We start from the raw sequence: 19,035 nt of genomic DNA, 5'->3' as shown, positions 1-19,035 counted from the left end.
TAGGGGAGAAAGGCTACCCAGTGGTGCCGCCTGAAAACCACCTAGGGCAGTAGCAAGAGGTGGCTGAGTAAGGGGACTGCCGGTAGACCCAGCCCACACGGGGAAACAGGTCCTCAGAGCAGGGGCCCATTCAGTTGGCCTGCCAAACCTGCTGGCAAACGGGCCAGAAAAGGGAGAACGGCAGTTGCGACTTCCCTGGGTGATTCCAGTAATACTACAAGTAGGAGTCACCTCAAAACAAGAAGGGCAAGGAAGGCAAGTCAGCAGTCACCCCTACATCAGCCAAAGGGATACCTGGTTCCACCTAGTTCATCATAGCATCGCCTGGGTTGACTCACAGCTACCATCTGAAAGTGAGTAAAAACCCTGAAAGACATTGCTGCTTGTGTGTGAGTTCTTCTGCGACCTGTGGTACTACACACTTACACTGGGCCCTGGGGCCAGCCTCACTCTCGGGAGGCTACAACAACTGACTGCATTTACCATCAGCCCCAGGTGTCCCCTAAACTACAGTGGTGGTCACCACCCCTGACCGCAACTACCGACAGTGGCGTCACGATTCCCATAGAAGTTAACCTGACCTATCTGTGGCCAGAAGATTCCCAACACTTGGAGTCCCTGAAGACCCTGAGGCGACCTGAAGGTAATGCGGGGCTACACACATTACACTATATGGTGGACTATCTGGGTGCATTATACTATATGGAGGATAACCGGGGGTGGATTATACTATATGGAGGACCAGGGATGGTTAGGGCCAGGGACAGAGGAACAAATGCCCCCGGCAACTGTGCAGTGCCGCCTGCTTCTCCTTTGATGCTCTGTGTGACAGCCGTCATTTCAGCAGACATGGCCGCGCACAGTGAACTGTGTGTCTGTGTATGCTTGCAGTGATGCGGCCAGGCTGGCACACGAACAGAGGTAAAGAAACGTTGCCGGCCCAGTTGTGTCACTAGCGAACGCTTTTCCAGTACGCCGGCTAACCAGGCTTTAAACATAGATTAAACCTATATCTGCAGATTAATAGTATTTCTCGAGCTGATAGGTTCCCTTTAAAAAAGTGTCCAGTACATGTGAAGCCCCACAGGTGTTGTGTCGGTGCATTACCTTCAGGGACTCCACTCGGCTGGATCTTGTCACAGGTAGGAAACCTTCTTGTAGGATTGTCGTGACGCCACTCTCAGAATTGCGGTCAGTGGGGACCGCCACTGCAGGTTAAGGGACGCCTGGGGCTGATGGTGGGTGCAGTTAGTTGTAATAGCCTCCTGAGAGTGAGGCAAGCCCCAGGGTCCTGTGTAGGTGTGTAGAACCACAAGGCGCAGAATAACTCCACACAAGCAGGATGTTTTTCAGGGGTTTTACTCACAGTTGATGGCAGAGTGAGTAACCCGGGCGTAGCTGGGATGAACCAAGCTGGAACCAGGTATCCTTCAGGCTGACTGATGATGGTGACTACCGACTCGCCTTCCTTAGCCCTTGGTGGTTTGGGGTAACCCCGACTTTTAGTCCCTATGGGGGTCACCCAGGGAAGTTGCTGAAGCCTCTCTCCCCTTCGTTTGGTTGCCGTTTGCTTGTCGCCTGGACCAGATCACTCCAGCTGCTTGCCTCCTGTGAACTATGGGCCCTAACTGTGGCTACGTGGCTGCGGCTTTTGGGTGTTGTGGTGTGGGCTTTGAGGGCCCCACACCGGCAGATTTAGCGAGGAAAGGTAGATCTATCCCCGCTCCGGGATCTGCCGCCCGTTTGGGCCTGGTACTCCCTAGCAGTCTCCTTACTTCCCACTCCGTGCTCTCTCTTTAGCTGAAGATGGATTTCGGGTAGCACTCCTAGGTGACCGTTCTCCCCCGTCGGTAGCCACTGCGCGGGCGCTGTTAGACTGCAACAGCCCCAGGGGTCTGCTCTCCTCGGAGCTCCCTGGACTCTGCACTAAACCGGCTCACTGCTCCTCCTCTCCTGTTCTTGCCTACGCCACCTAGCAACCAGGCTCTCTTACCACACCCCTTGAGTGGAGATGGAGGCTTTTGGCCCCCTCCACTATTCCAGTGGAGGTGAAGGCTTTGCCCCCTCCTGGGATCCCCAGGGGTCCTCTCATAGGTACATGTGTGAGACCTGATCACTATGCGCCTGTGTAGTCACACCTCGGTCAGCCTTCTGGATTACCTGTATTGTACTGTCCCCAGCATGGGTGCAGTACTCAGTGGTGCCTGACCAGGTCAGGGGCGCCACATTCCCCCTTAGTTATCACCAGCACGTCCTCGGGCTGCAAGACAACATTTTAAAATGCATAAAACAGTAAAACATGGTAAAACATTTTAAAACCACCAGGTACCATACATCACCACCCTCCACCCACAAGTCCGTTAACCCACCCAAAACCCTCTCACGTTGGCCGCGCCTTCAGCCACTTCTGGCAGGATGTAGAGGCGGCTTTCATGGTCTGGTGGTCTTCAGGGCATACCTGGCCTGGTGAAGCCGCGCCTTCAGCCACTTCTGGCAGGATCCAGAGGCGGCCTCCACAGTTGATGCTGACCAGGTACCCTCTTTGTGGTGGAGAGCCAGGCCCCATAAACAGGCATGCTCTCTGGTTGCAGGTAAGCCAAGGCCCTATATACGGACGTGCTCCCTGGTTGCAGACGAGCCAAGCCCCTAAACAGGCTGACTCTGGTGGTGGTGGTGCCCTCTGGTGTAACTATTTACACTGCGAGAGTTTGTGGCTATAGCCAGTTCATAGCCTTAAGGTTCATTTCTCACATTAGTTTATGTGGGCACATCTCTTAAACAGTAACGTTGCAAACTTTCAAACTGTCAAACTGGGAACTTCTATGCTTCTTTCTGTACTTTATGTGGATTCCTCCTCACCAGGGCTTGGGCCTGTAGGGCTGTGGCACCTGTTGGTTTCTCGATCTCTTTCTTCTTCCGTGTCTGTTTCTTTTTCTTTAGGACATGGTGTTACATCTAGCGCATACCAGCCTCTTTCGCCTTGATGCATGGTAAACTGCACTGTGTCTCCCATCCTTAGGTTTCTTCCAGGATGTCCTCTGGGCAAATGAGCTCTCACGTCTCTTCTGTTGACAAAAATGCCTTCTTTCATACCAGGTGCTACGATGAAGCCGTATCCTGATTTTAGGCTGAAATCTTCTACTACTCCTCGACATAGGGGTCCTCTGACCTGGGCTTTGGCTCTTCTCAGGAACCGTTTCTCCTCTAGGTCTCTGGCCGTTATGTCATCTCTTTGCTCTGGGGACTGCGGTGCAGGGAAAGACTGGGTTCTGTTACGGCGCCGTGTCTTGCGGGCTGGATTCTGCGAGGTACAGCTTACAAGCTCCCAGGTGAGGCTTTTGGGCAGATCTTCTTCAGCAGACGGTGTTAGGTCTTCCTCATCCCAGCGGGAATATGGCAACATCTCCGGCTCTGGGCATGGATCCACTGCTGGTGGCTCCTGAGTCAGCTCCTCAGCTTCCTGGCCTCCCCTCCCCCTTAGTTCTTCTGAGCACTCCGATGGTGGCAGTGCTGGGGATGGGTGCTCCTCAGCCGGCCCAGGCGGGGGACTCTTTGGCATGATTGCTGCAGGAGTCGTCTTGGGGGTATGCGGAGGGAGCATGTACCGGTCCACCATCTCCTGTGGGAACTTGGCCTCCAGGTCAGCCTTCAGCTGCCAGTATGCGGGGTCCTCACCTACCAGGGATTTCCTTGCAGGGACTTCCTTGGACTGGGGAGCGGTGTCTGCTCTGGCCTTGCAGGCCGGGGTAAACAATGGTACGTCTGTCTTTTCTTGGCGGGCCACGCCCGATATGGCGGCGGCCTGGTCTTGGCGGGCCGCGCCTGGCATGGCGGCGGCCTGGATGGGCGTTTCTGGCGCAGCTTGGATCGGCGTCGCAGCTGCGATGGGGTCTTTGCAGGCTGGGCTGGGCGTCGCTGCAGCGATCTGGGCTTGGCGGGCCGCACCTGACGGGGCTGCGGCCTGGTTCAGCACCTCACTTGCGGCGCGGACGAGCGTTGCGGCTGCGGTAGGGTCTCGGCGGGCCGGGCCTAGCATGGCGGCGGCCTGGGTTAGCGTCACACCTGCGGCGCGGATGAGGGTCGCGGTGGCAGCCGGTTCTCTGCGGGCCGGACTGGGCGTCGCTGCAGGGACCGGGTCTTGGTGGGCCGAGCAGGGCATCGCTGCGGCGGCCTGAGCTTGGCGGGCTGCACCTGGCGTGGCTGCGGCCTGCTTCAGCGTCGCCGCGCCGGACGCCTCTTCAGGGACCGCGGACGTGGCAGCAGGGGTCGGGGCACTCGCGCTGGCAGGGGCATCACTGGACTCACCCATCGGTGGCAGCATCGGGGTCTGAGTCGTCACCGCCCGATCTGGCACTCGGCGCGCGGCTCTCTCTTCATAGGCCTGAACCGCCGCGGTCATTCCCAGGAACTCCGCACGTCCCTCTCTGATCAGCCTTCCGACCCTGGCCTCCAGTTGATCGCAGAACTCGGCGAGCTCCCGACACCACCAGGCAGCGGAGCCTGGCTCTGGGTCTCTGCATTCAGACGCCATTTTCTCTAACAACAAGCTGCTGGCTTCTTTTCCGTTCCGCCGTCTCCGGACGCTTCCGCTCTCTTCACAAGCGAGGTCAGAACTCTGCAGGGGATCTCTGGGTAGCCACACCTCTTCGTGGGCGGTAACTTCTCCCAGCGCGGGCTGCTGTTGTTTTTCAGCGCGCTTTTCATGGTGGCAATATGGCGGCGCTTCCAATTTTTCAAGCGGACCGCCCAGGCACATGGTCACCTGTCTGAACAGGTCTAGTCCTTATCCTGTTCGTGACGCCAGATGTGAAGCCCCACAGGTGTTGTGTCGGTGCATTACCTTCAGGGACTCCACTCGGCTGGATCTTGTCACAGGTAGGAAACCTTCTTGTAGGATTGTCGTGACGCCACTCTCAGAATTGCGGTCAGTGGGGACCGCCACTGCAGGTTAAGGGACGCCTGGGGCTGATGGTGGGTGCAGTTAGTTGTAATAGCCTCCTGAGAGTGAGGCAAGCCCCAGGGTCTTGTGTAGGTGTGTAGAACCACAAGGCGCAGAATAACTCCACACAAGCAGGATGTCTTTCAGGGGTTTTACTCACAGTTGATGGCAGAGTGAGTAACCCGGGCGTAGCTGGGATGAACCAAGCTGGAACCAGGTATCCTTCAGGCTGACTGATGATGGTGACTACCGACTCGCCTTCCTTAGCCCTTGGTGGTTTGGGATAACCCCGACTTTTAGTCCCTATGGGGGTCACCCAGGGAAGTTGCTGAAGCCTCTCTCCCCTTCGTTTGGTTGCCGTTTGCTTGTCGCCTGGACCAGATCACTCCAGCTGCTTGCCTCCTGTGAACTATGGGCCCTAACTGTGGCTACGTGGCTGCGGCTTTTGGGTGTTGTGGTGTGGGCTTTGAGGGCCCCACAGCGGCAGGTTTAGCGAGGAAAGGTAGATCTATCCCCGCTCCGGGATCTGCCGCCCGTTTGGGCCTGGTACTCCCTAGCAGTCTCCTTACTTCCCACTCCGTGCTCTCTCTTTAGCTGAAGATGGATTTCGGGTAGCACTCCTAGGTGACCGTTCTCCCCCGTCGGTAGCCACTGCGCGGGCGCTGTTAGACTGCAACAGCCCCAGGGGTCTGCTCTCCTCGGAGCTCCCTGGACTCTGCACTAAACCGGCTCACTGCTCCTCCTCTCCTGTTCTTGCCTACGCCACCTAGCAACCAGGCTCTCTTACCACACCCCTTGAGTGGAGATGGAGGCTTTTGGCCCCCTCCACTATTCCAGTGGAGGTGAAGGCTTTGCCCCCTCCTGGGATCCCCAGGGGTCCTCTCATAGGTACATGTGTGAGACCTGATCACTATGCGCCTGTGTAGTCACACCTCGGTCAGCCTTCTGGATTACCTGTATTGTACTGTCCCCAGCATGGGTGCAGTACTCAGTGGTGCCTGACCAGGTCAGGGGCGCCACATACACTTGTAGGATTTTACCCTAAATACTAACATAGTGTAATGAATTGTTAGGATTTGTCTATTTTCAATCTCTGCGTTTATCACATGCTCGAGTACTCCTTACACGAGTCGAGCAGGTTGAATGCTCACATATAGGCAGCCATAAACAGAGCATTTCCGGGGAAGGGAGTGTGTTTCGGTTTCACCGCAGTAAGAGCCATTCAGAGTGACTCTCACTAGGCGCTGGCTCGCATCATTTACTGATTGTGTTTGATGTTTCACTAACAGCACATATGAGCACCCTCGATACTTGGCCAAGCATCGAGCGTTCATGAGGTCCTTGATGTTCAATCGAGTATCAAGCAGTGGTGAGAACATTTGCCATCATTAGTTGACACCTGATTGTAAAGGCCCCGTCACACTAAGCAACATTGCTAGCAACATCGCTAGCAACATCGCTGCTAACGAACAACTTTTGTGACGTTGCTAGCGATGTTGCTGTGTGTGACATCCAGCAACAACCTGGCCCCTGCTGTGAGGTCGTTGGTTTTTGCTGAATGTCCTGGGCCATTTTTTAGTTGTTGCTGTCCCGCTGTGAAGCACAGATCGCTGTGTGTGACAGCGAGACAGCAACAACTAAATGTGCAGGCAGCAGGAGCCGGCTTCTGCGGAGGCTGGTAACCAATGTAAACATCGGGTAACCAAGAAGCCCTGTCCTTGGTTACCCGATATTTACCTTTGTTACCAGCCTCCGCCGCTCTCACTGTCAGTGCCGGCTCCTGCTCTGTGCACATGTAGCTGCAGGACACATCGGGTTAATTAACCCGATGTGTGCTGTAACTAGGAGAGCAAGGAGCCAGCGCTCAGTGTGCGCTGCTCCCTGCTCTGTGCACATTTAGCTGCAGCACACATCGGGTAATTAACCCGATGTGTGCTGTAACTAGGAGAGCAAAGAGCCAGTGCTCAGTGTGCGCTGCTCCCTGCTCTGTGCACATGTAGCTGCAGCACACATCGGGTAATTAACCCGATGTGCGCTGTAACTAGGAGAGCAGGGAGCCAGCGCTCAGTGTGCGCTGCTCCCTGCTCTCTGCACGTGTAGCTGCGTGAGCTGGTAACCAAGGTAAATATCGGGTTGGTTACCCGATATTTACCTTAGTTACCAAGCGCAGCATCTTCCACGCAGCGCTGGGGGCTGGTCACTGGTTGCTGGTGAGCTCACCAGCAACTCGTGTAGCCACGCTCCAGCGATCCCTGCCAGGTCAGGTTGCTGGTGGGATCGCTGGAGCGTCGCAGTGTGACATCTCACCAGCAACCTCCTAGCAACTTACCAGCGATCCCTATCGTTGTTGGGATCGCTGGTAAGTTGTTTAGTGTGACTGGACCTTAAGTCGGCAAACTGTTTTAGGAACAGTAATGTGATGAATGCAGACAGTGTGAAACAGCTGAATCCTAAAACAAAATCAGAATGTATTTATCAGAATATATTTTTGAGGATGAAACTAAAAGGTTTTGATTTTTTTTGTTTATTTTTTAAAGGTAGTAACCAAAAAAGGCTCACTATATAACTTTTGTAGAGTGATCAGATTTTGCCAACATAATTTGCTATTGGGTGAATTACACAAAACTATAATAATTAGCAATTTCCAATCCACAGACTTTTTATTCTGACATTATGTTGTTCCCACATCTCTGTAGAAAACTTGGATTTGTCTTTGTATCTATGTAGTAAGCTCAGTTCTGGTACTGTGTTTATGTAGTAAGCTCAGTTCTGTTCCCATATTAATGTAGTAAGCTCGGTTCTGTTTCACTATCTATGTAGTAAGTAGAGATGAGCCAACCCCCTAGTGTTCGAGTTCTGTTCGGTTCGTCGAACGGCGGATGTATTCGGCGAACGTTCGACGAACACCTTCGAACCCCATTGAAAACAATGGCAGGCAAACACAAACACATACAAACACATTATACATGTACACATACAGTTAATAAACATTGCCTTTATACTTACAGTTCCCCGCGATGTGTCCTGCAGACTCTGTCTCCCGTCGCTTCTCCTTCCGATCATCGCTGCGCCCTCCCGGTAACCAGCACTGTTGATAGGACCTTCCGTGACGTCGTCATAGCATGTGACCAGTCACATGTGTATTATCTCATTGGCTACAGACTGGTCACATGGCTAGACGTCATGCTAGGTCCTGTCAGTGCATCTCTCTGGTACGCAGTGCTCGTTTGAGCATCTCCATGTACCGGCGAGATGCTTGGGCACATGCTTGGCTCCTCCTTCCTGCATGTCGGCGCTCTTTACAGAGTCAGCCCACATGCAAGGACTGGATGCCACCGCCGGTGAATAGCGGCACCGGGAATCAGGTGATCGGAGATCACTGTTGCTATAGTAATCCGCCTGTCAGATTACTATTTCAACGGTGGCAGTGGTGACGTCACCCCTTACAATCTGCAGCCTCTGCTCACTTACTGAGTTATTAGACTGCACTGGAGCAGCAGCGTCTTTCTCCCATGCAGTGCTGTCTGATGTAGCAGAGTTGCATGGGTTAAAGGAGAAAGAAGACAGAAGACCAGGATCGTGGAGGGGTGAGAGGGAGTAATAAACATGGAGTCTCTAAGTGTGTCTGTGTATTTATTTCTATTAAAGTATTTTTTCTCTGTGTGGTGTCTTTTTTTTTAACCCTTTATTGGAGATTCTTAATGGCCGGGTCAAACTTGCCTGACATTAAGAATCTCTGGCTTAATACTAGCTAGTAAAACAAAGCTAGTATTAACCCTTTATTACCCAGCAAGCCACCCGGCATCAGGGCAGCTGGAAGAGTTGGATACAGCGCCAGATGATGGCGCTTCTATGAAAGCACCATTTTCTGGGGCGACTGCGGACTGCAATTCGCAGCAGAGGGGCCCAGAAAGCAGGAGAGCAGACTGCAGCTGCAGAACTACAAGGCTCAGCATACTCCATCCAGGACTGTATGCAGGAGTTTGTTGCCCCCAAAAAAATTACGTGGGCTTCGCCATATTTTTGTATGCTAGCCAGGTACAGCAGGGAGCTACGGGCTGCCCCCAACCCCCAGCTGCCCATTTGTACCCGGCTGGGAACCAAAAATATAGGGAAGCCCTTTTTTTTAATTATTTCATAAATTTCATGAATTAATTAAAAAAAAAAAAAAACCGACATGGGATTCGCCCAATTTTTGGTCCAGCCAGGTACAACTAGGCAGCTGGTGATTGGAATCCGCAGCGCAGGGTGCCCAAGCTTTCTGGGCACTCCTGCTGCGAATTGCAGTCCGCAGCCACCCCAGAAAATGGCGCTTTCATAAAAGCGCCATCTTCTGGCGCTGTATCCAACTCTTCCAGCTGCCCTGGTGATGGGTGGCTTGCTGGGTAATAATGGGGTTAGGGCTAGCTGTATATTATCAACTGGCCCTAAGCCCGAAATTCATGGTGTCACGCCAATATTAGATATAGCCACCATGAATTTCTAGTACAGATAAAAAAAAACACAACACACAGAAAAATATTTTTATTAGAAATAAAACACAATAAAATTAGTGACTCCATCTTTATTGAAATAAAGAACCCCCTCCGCAGTAATCCTGGGTCAAGAGTCCCGTGCCGTCCAATCCAGATCCAATATCATCTGATCGGTTTGCTGGAAGGCAAAGCGATCAAATGATGTGTCAGGTTCAAGGGCCTGAATCACATGACACAGCAGCTTTTATACAATCAGCTGATGCATCAGTGCAAAAAAAAAACTACACACTTCTGTTGAGACTCCTGTCCGACAGCATCAGCTGATAGTTTAGCCGACCGGGCGGTAAAAAGCCCGACTCGACTTATAGTGTCAGCTGATTCCATCAGGTGACCACATCAGCTGATCATCGCCAGGTCTGAGAGAAAGAGAGAGAAAAGAGAAAAGCGAAAAAAGAGAAAAGAGAGAAAAGAGAGAGGAGAGAGAAGAGAGAGAGAGAAAAGAGCAATGCAGCCTTATTCCGTGAACTGCTACGATTTTAGAGATGTGGCCCGCGGCTCACAGCTGATGTCCGGCTCCTCCCCTCAGTGCATAATTAAATTAAATTATAATTATAAATAAATAATAAGTATAATTTAAAATCATAAATAAATTACATTCTTTACCGGGACGGCCGGGACTCGAACTCGGGAACTAATTCTCCTTAGGCAGTGGCTCTATCCATTAATGAAAAGCATAGGAAGATTTGGTAATCTTGACCTCTGTAATGCAGTAGAGAATCCAGAAGTAGATTATTCAGCTACAAAACTGAGAGAGTGAGAGATGAGTGAGAGAGAGAGAGAGAGAGAGAAGAGAGAGAAGAGAGAGAGAAGAGAGAGAGGAGAGAGAGAAAAGAGAGAGAGAGGAGAGAGAAAAGACAGAGGAGAGAGGAGAGAGAGAAGAGAGAGAGGAGAGAGAGAAGAGAGATAGAAGAGAGAGGGAGAAGAGAGAGAAGAGAGGGAAAAGAGAGAGAAAAGAGAGAGATTTGGTAATCTTGACCTCTGTATTGCAGTAGAGAATCCAGAAGTAGATTATTCAGCTACAAAGCTGAGAGAGTGAGAGATGAGTGAGTGAGAAAGAGAGAAGAGAGAGAAGAGAGAGAGGATAGAGAGAAGAGAGAGAGAAGAGAAAGAAGAGATAGAGGAGAGAGAGGAGAGAGAGAGGAGAGAGAGAGAGAAAAGAGAGAGAGGAGAGAGAAAAGAGAGAGAGGAGAGAGAGGAGAGAGAAGATAGATAGAAGAGAGAGGGAGAAGAGAGAGAGAAAAGAGAGAGAAGAGAGAGGGAGAAGAGAGAGAGAAAAAAAGAGAGAAGAGAGGGAAAAAAGAGAGAGGTGAGCGAGGAGAGAGAGAGAGGAGAGAGGAGAGAGAGAAGAGAGAGAAGAGAGAGAGAAGAGAGAGAAGAGAGAGGGAGGGGGAGATGGAGAGAGAAGAGAGAGAGAAGAGAGAGAGAACAGAGACAGGAGATAGAGAAGAGAGAGAGAAGAGAGAGAGGAGAGAGAAGAGAGATAGAAGAGAGAGGGAGAAGAGAGAGAGAAAAGAGAGAGAAGAGAGAGGGAGAAGAGAGAGAAGAGAGAGGGAGAAGAGAGAGAAGAGAGAGAGAAAAGAGAGAGAAGAGAGGGAAAAGAGAGAGAGGTGAGAGAGGAGAGAGAGAGGAGAGAGAGAAGAGAGAGAAGGAGAGAGAAGAGAGAGAAGAGAGAGGGAGGGGGAGATAGAGAGAGAGGAGAGAGAAGAGAGAGAGAAGAGAGAGAAGAGAGAGAGAAGAGAGAGAGAACAGAGACAGGAGATAGAGAGGAGAGGGAGAAGAGAGAGAGGAGAGAGAAGAGAGAGAGATAGGAGAGAGATAGGAGAGAGAAAGAGACGAGAGAGAGAAGAGAGGGAGGAGAGAGAGAGAGGAGAGGAGAGAGAAGAGAGAGAAGAGAGAGAGGAGATAGAGGAGAGAGAGAAGAGAGAAAAGAGAGAGAGAGGGAAGAGAAAGAGAAGAGAGAGAGAAGAGAGGGAGGAGAGAGAGAGAGGGGAGGAGAGAGAAGAGAGAGAAGAGAGAGAGGAGATAGAGGAGAGAGAGAAGAGAGAAAAGAGAGAGAGAGGGAAGAGAAAGAGAAGAGAGAGAGAGACACGCAGGCACTACTGCCCCATCCTCATCACCGCACACACAAGCACTACCGCACTCATCATCATCCTCGCACACACGCAGGCACTACGGCACTCATCATCATCACCGCACACACAAGCACTACCGCACTCATCATCATCATCCTCGCACACACAAGCACTACTGCACTCATCATCATCATCCTCACACACACAAGCACTACAGCACTCATCATCATCCTCGCACACACGCAGGCACTACGGCACTCATCATCATCACTGCACACACAAGCACTACCGCACTCATCATCATCATCCTCGCACACACATGCACTACCTCCCCAATCATCATCTTCGCACACACGCAGGCACTACAGTACCTGGGTGAAGTCTCCGGTGAAAGCGCGGCTCACTTCAGTTGCTGCGTGGAGCTGACACAGAGCTGTCGTGTTCTACGGCGCTCCGTGTCAGCTTCATGTAGCAGAGCTGAAAGCGTCATGAGGATTACTTCAGACCTGGATGGGTGTTTGGGATTAATAAAGTGGTAAATGAGGGGGGGGGTTTGTCTTTTATTCCAAATAAAGGATTTTTTCGGGTGTATGTGTTTATTTACTTTCACTTACAGGTTAATCATGGAAGGTATCTCGGGGAGACGCTTGTCATGATTAACCTAACCTAATTACTCCAATTGCCACTGTACCAGGGCAATTCGGGATGAGCCGGGTAGAGTCCCGGGACTGTCGCATCTAATGGATGCGGCAATTCCGGGCGGCTGCTGGCTGATATTTTTAGGGTGGTGGGCTCCCCATAACATGGCGCTCTCCATCCTGACAATACCAGCCTCCAGCCGTGTGGTTTTATCTTTGCTGGTATCAAAATTGGTGGGGAACCGCATTTTTTTTTTATTATCTATTTATTTATTTTACTGCACGATATAGACCCGCCCGCCGGCAGCTGTGATTGGTTGCAGTGAGACAGCTGTCACTCATCGTGGGGGCGTGTCTGACTGCAACCAATCATGGACGCCGGTGGGTGGGTAAATCAGGGAATACCAGATTGAATAATGAGCGGCAGCCATTTTCAAAAAAGGAAAAGCCGGCGTAGCTTTGCGACAGCCGTGCAGCGCCGCGCTCGTGATCGGTGAGTAGAAAAGAGAGAGGGCTTGTGCTCAGGACGCATTCAGATACGCAACGTGCACACATAGCCTTACTGTGAAAAGCCACACTTTTGGTGATCAAACCGTTATCGAACGGTAACTAAAACGGCCGAACGTGAGGCAAATTGTTCAAGTTCGTCGAATGACTCGAACACCACCCAAAATCACTCGAATTTGAAATTGGCGAACGGTTCGATTCGAACATCGCTCATCTCTAATAGTAAGCTCAGTTCTGGTACTGCATTTGTACCGCCCCCTGGAAGCAGACGAGCTGCTCGGTTCCGAGTTCGCTGTGGCTCGAGGGTTTCCGGACCCCGGAGTCATGTGGCCACTCGAATGTAAAAGGGGGGTATTTACAGGGGAGTTATAGTTTGTGACGCCACTTGTGGTGTATGGTAATTAGGAGTACCACCGCTGCTGTTGGGAGTACCCGGGGATGATGGAACAAGGCAGCAAGGTGTTGGAACCCTCCACGGGTAGAGGGGATGCCCCGGGACTCTGGTGAAAGGTGGGAAGAGCCATGGGGATGAAGGGGTCACTCTCATACTCACTCAGTTTATAAGCAGACACTGACAACTGGGTAAACCAATTCTCTGGGTACTGCTGCCGCTGAGGGGAGCTCGTCCGGGTCCCGTCCCCAAGTGGTGCTGCCTGGTGGTCTATGACCTGCCTCCTGGCTGGCACTTAGTTTAGACTTCAACTTGATGGCCCGCTAGCTTGGAACTAGCCGGGCCCCGCTCCCCACTATGGCTAAGGCGTGAAACACATGTCCGTATAAAACACGTGCATGTCTCACGGTCCATTTTTCGGGTCCGTGTTCCGTTTTGGATGTCCGTTTGTCCGGTCCGTGTGACAACAGTGTGATGGCGTATGCTTACCATGCGTGCGTGTAGAATGTCCGTGTATGTGGGAGATACGTACGTGTCATATCCGTGTGCAGTCCGTGTGTCTTGAGCCGTTTCACCATTAAAAAAACAAAACACGCACATGGACCGTACGGAAACCACACGTACATGGTCCGTGTCACGAACGTGCAGACACGGACCCATTGACTTTAGCGGGTCCGTCTCTGCGTGATGCCGGTGAAACGCGGACATGTCAGCCATGTTAAAAAACGCTCACACGTACAACCCACACGGACACACGTTCCGTGTGGCTTTACGTGTGTGTGCCTGTTAGCATAGGGTAACATTGGTGCACGTGTGTTCGTGCCGCCGGTACGTGTAAAAAAGTGCCACACACGTACCGGCGGCACTGATGTGTGTTGCAGGCCTAAGTGAGGGAGCTTGCTCTCAGGGCTCACGCTTGGAATTTTCTGGACCGTTTTTTGTTGGAAAGTCCTATCCCCCTCGTTGCGCTAATGCCCCGATTTTGGAGCGGGGGCAAACGGATTGTGACGGCATCATTCTCCTCAGGTAGATTGTCAGGTTGCCTGAAGCTACTCCCCGACCTAGGGTCCGTGTACCCCGTCGTGCCTTCGGTCCCGGACCGGTGAGAGGAAAAGGCTGCCGGCCGTCCTCCTTGACGAGCCCGAGCACCTTGCCATGATCCCCTTCAACCAGGGGTCCGACTCCTTCTAGGCCCAGACCACCATCTGCAACCTAGGCCGTTACTTTGGGAGTCCCACTCCCTACCTCCTCTGGGCTACTCTCTACTCTCCTTCTCCACTCACTCCACTCTCCTCAACTCACTACACTTCTTCACCTCCCCTCCCCAACCCCCTAGGTGGGCGAATCTATTCCTCTTAAGCCATCTACTGGTGTGTTAGGTGGGTGTGGTGCAGGGTGTCTCTAGGGTTTTGATTCGCCGATGGAAGCAACACCACTTAAGTAGGGACCCAGAACCAAGAGGGAGGCGGAATACTGCATGGGAGGGCAGTTTGTGCATTAACCTGTGACGACCTGATAGTCCAGGGGCGTCCCATTCCCCCTTGGTTAAACATAGCTCATCCTCGAGCTATAGGACATCCAGAGATTTATTTGCATAACTGTAAGAAAAAGGAAACATTTTTATTTACAGAAGTTTTCATCCCACATTAGGGAGGCACTTTTCTTAACGTTACTAAACAGTTAGAGTTCATCATTTCAACTATGGAACGCTACCGGTTATGTTAGTAGCGGAGGCTCAAGCTACTCTGTTGCAGCCTCTTCCTGCGACAGTCCAGTCCCAACGTCCCGGATCCCATCAACCCGCTACCCAAACAACCTGACCCGCTGCATTCTTATCCGTGGGTCCGTGACCATCTTAAGGTTCCGGGTGTTGTAAAGACGACTCTGGTAGGCACAGGAGGTGAAACTATATACAAAAACACAAGTCTGTGTTAGCCACAATCAGTCCCGTGGCTATGGTCCATTTTTTCTACTATTATATACCTTTAACTGAAGTCCTTGCACCTTGTGCAAACCTTATATTAACTTTTCTCAATCAGGTAAAGTTCTCTGTTGAACAAAACCCAGTATGATTATGCAGTATTTTTTTTTTTTTAATAATCATTACTGTTTTCTATAATATAAGAAAAATAGCATACTGTTGAAAACAATAAAAGAAAACACAGATCCTAATTCTAACTTTTGAAATTTTAAATTGCCCAGCACCGCTGCTATTACTGCAGCAAAAAATCAGGGTCTACCTGCGCCAGCGTCCCCTCCACGGTACAGCGCTGTATCGGGCAGGCCACAGTTCCGTCGGTCCCGGACTCAAACGGCACTTTCACTCACAAGCTCCTGAGCGGCAATTCTTCTCCGGCGCCGCTCTCTGGCAAGCACCTTTGTACAGAATTGCATCAGCTGTCGCTAATGCGTCTCCCCATCACGGGGGTTGGTGTCAGGCTGCACTTTGATCTCTGACACTGGTTGTAAGTGAACTCCTGCAGCCCCAACAGCCGCTGGATGCCGTGCGGTGATGGAGCCGGTGCCTCTTCATGCTCCGTCGTCGCTACTCCGAAAGAGAGAACCGACTGCTCCGCAGCCAGGAGTGCAGAGCCCGGGTGCTCCATAACAGGGCATGGGCCTGGGTCTGGTCGGGCCGGTGTCTGGGTGACCGCCGTCGTGACCGATCGGGTGACAGGGCCGGGAGCTCCGCAATTGGTTCTTCATAGACTGGGGCTAAAGGTTCCGCTGCCGTGGTTGGAATAGGCAGCTCAGCATCCGCCGAGGACGGGGATGGTGGTGGTGAGGTGGTTGCCGTAAGCGGGGGCGGACCGGATCCCACAGCTGCATCGGCCGGATTAGTGGATTCAACTGGGACTGGGTATCCGCTTACCCGCTCTTCACGTGGGATTTCAATCTCACGGGCTCGCATCGCCACTGCCAGGCTGCTCATCTCTTCCCTCCAGTGGTCTAGTATGAAGAGGAATTGCGTCTGCATCCTCCTGCAGAGCTGCTCTGTTTCTTGCTCAATCCAGGTCGCGGTCCCGGGAACAGCACGCTCTGGTGACCAGTCTTGCGCAGCCACCATCTTTCCTCTGCGGAGTTCAGGAACGTTATGGCAGAGTCCTGGCGTCCCTGCTTCTCTTCCGTTGTTACATGCCGTCGCGCCCCCTCGGTTTTCGCCCACCACTCACTTCTACACTGTGGCCCTCTGGGAACTTCCGGTTCCGGGCTGACTCTCAGGACGAAGGGCGGGACTTCAGCTTTGTGCGCTTTTAGTCGAGAAGACGGCGTTTTGGTGCCAAAAGATGGCGGAAGATGGCGGAAATGGCGGGAAATGGACTTTTGACTCGTTTGGATTTTCAAGGCGCACGTCACCCAGGTAAGTGGGTCCTGCTCATATCCTGTTCGTCACGCCAGGTTTTTCAAGGTGTACCGCCCCCTGGAAGCAGCCTAGCTGCTCAGATCTGGATTCGCTGTGGCTCGAGGGTCTCCGGACCCAGGGGTCGTGTGGCCACTCGAATGAAAAAGGGGGGTATTTACAGGGGAGTTATAGTTTGTGATGCCACTCGTGATGTGTGGTAATTAGGAGTACCACCGCTGCTGTTGGGAGTACCCAGGGATGATGGAACGGGGCAGCAATGTGTTGGAACCCTCCACGGGTAGGGGGGATGCCCCGGGACTCTGGTGAAAGGTGGGAAGTGCTGTGGGGATGAAGGGGTCACTTCCGACTGACAACCGGGTAAACCAAGTCTCTGGGTACCGCTGCCGCTGAGGAGAGCTCGTCCGGGTCCCGTCCCCAAGTGGTGCTGCCTGGTGGTCTGTGACCTGCCTCCTGGCACTTAGTTTAGACTTCAACTTGATGGCCCAGTAGCTTGTAACTAGTCGGGCCCTGCTCCCCTCTATGGCTAAGTGAGGGAGCTTGCTCTCAGGGCTCACGCTTGGGATTTTCTGGACGGTTTTTGGTTGGAAAGTCCTATCCCCCTCGTTGCGCTAATTCCCCGATTTTGGAGCGGGTGGGAACAGATCGCGAAGGCTCCGTTCTCCTCAGGTGTATTGTCGGGTTGCCTGAAGCTACTCCCCGACCTAGGGTCCGTGTACCCCGTCGTGCCTTCCGTCCCTGACCAGTGATAGGGCCAGGCTACCGGCCGTCCTCCTCGACGAGCCTGAGCACCTTGCCATGAACCCCTGTGACCGGGGGTCCGACTCCTTCTAGGCCCAGACCACCGTCTGCAACCTAGGCCGTTACTTTGGGAGTCCCACTCCCTATGTCCTCTGAGCTACTCTCTACTGTCCTTCTCCACTCACTCCACTCTCCTCAACTCAACTCACTACACTTCTTCACCTCTCCTCCCCAACCCCCCAGGTAGGCGACTCTATTCTTCTCAAGCCGTCCACTGGTGTGTTAGGAGGGTGTGGTGCAGGGTGTCTCTAGGGTTTTGATTCGTTGATGGAGGAAACACCACTTAAGTAGGGACCCAGAACAAAGAGGGAGGTGGAATACTGCACGGGAGGGCAATTTGTGCAGTACCCTGTGATGACCTGATAGTCCAGGGGCGTCACACATTTATGTAGTAAGTTTAATTCCATCCCCATATCTATATAGTAGGCTTAGTTATAGTACTGTATATATGTAGTAAGCTCGGTTCAGTTCCCACATTAATGTAGTATGTTTGGTTCTGTTCCCATATCTATGTACTAAACTGAGTTCTTGTACTTTATGTAGTAAGCTTTAGTCTATTAACATAAAGTATCTACTGTATGTAGTAGACTCAATTTTGCTATTGTATGTATGCAGTAAGCTCAGTTCTGTAGTCGTATCAATATAGCAAGCTCTTCTCTGTTCCCATATCTATGTCGCAGCCACCATTATTTTGAAAGCCTTTTATGTCTGCTGCTTTAGTACAGTGGCCAGAGATAAGCAGGCTAAAGGCGAATTGCTACAACTCAAGGACAACTGCTTTGTGATTGCCCCCCAGGCCATAATTTGCAAGCCAGTCACTGTGGAGGATTATTGGGGTGCATAACACTATATGGACAACTATGAAGAGTGAATTATACTATATGGCGGACTATGGAGAGTGCATTATACTATATGGAGAACAATCAGGAGTACATTAGACTATATAGGGTCTATTATTTTAACTGGCGGAATCAGAAGCTATTGTCTAATAGTGGACAACCCCTTTAAACCATAATGCAGTCTTTGTGTTGGATTTAAATGCTTGTCTGTCACGCAGATATTATTGTGTAACTAAACTTGTTTGACTAGTTTCATTTGGAAGAGCTAGCCAAACCTGACATTGACACACAAAATGTGACCTTGATTTATTGCCTGACAGCACTGCAAAAAGTACAAACATTCTCCGCTCCTAAACAGTACACAAACACCGATGCTAATAGAAACATAGTAACGTAACTGGTAACTGTCTCAGCTGCTGAGAAAATCAACATATGCAGTCGTACGAAAAATACTACAGCTAGAGAAATGGATCGCTTATAAGCTTATTCTACTCTATAATACATCAATACTCACTGATACCAGGAGTCTAAAGGGTGCTTTACACGCTGCGACATCGCTAACGATATATCGTCGGGGTCACGGTGTTTGTGACGCACATCCGGCATCGTTAGCGACATCGCAGCATGTGACAGCTAGGAGCGACGATCAACAATCACAAAAACGGCAAAAATCGTTGATCATTGACACATCGCTCCTAATCATAATGTCGTTGGTGTTTCATTTCGCAGGTTGTTCATCGTTCCTGCGGCACCACACATCGCTGTGTGTGACACCGCAGGAATGACGAACATCATCCTACCTGTGTCCACCGGAAAGGAGGAAGGAAGGAGGTGGGCGGCATGTTCCGGCCGCTCATCTCCTCCCCTTGTGACGTCGCTGAACAGGTATGTGCGTGTGACGCTGCCGTATCGATATTGTTCACTACGGCAGCGATCACCACATGTCGCATGA

This window comes from Anomaloglossus baeobatrachus, chromosome 2 (genome assembly GCF_048569485.1).
Source record: "Anomaloglossus baeobatrachus isolate aAnoBae1 chromosome 2, aAnoBae1.hap1, whole genome shotgun sequence".
In the NCBI taxonomy this organism is placed as follows: domain Eukaryota; kingdom Metazoa; phylum Chordata; class Amphibia; order Anura; family Aromobatidae; genus Anomaloglossus; species Anomaloglossus baeobatrachus.
The sequence above is the reverse complement of the archived record's forward strand: the minus strand, read 5'-3'. Positions refer to the sequence as shown.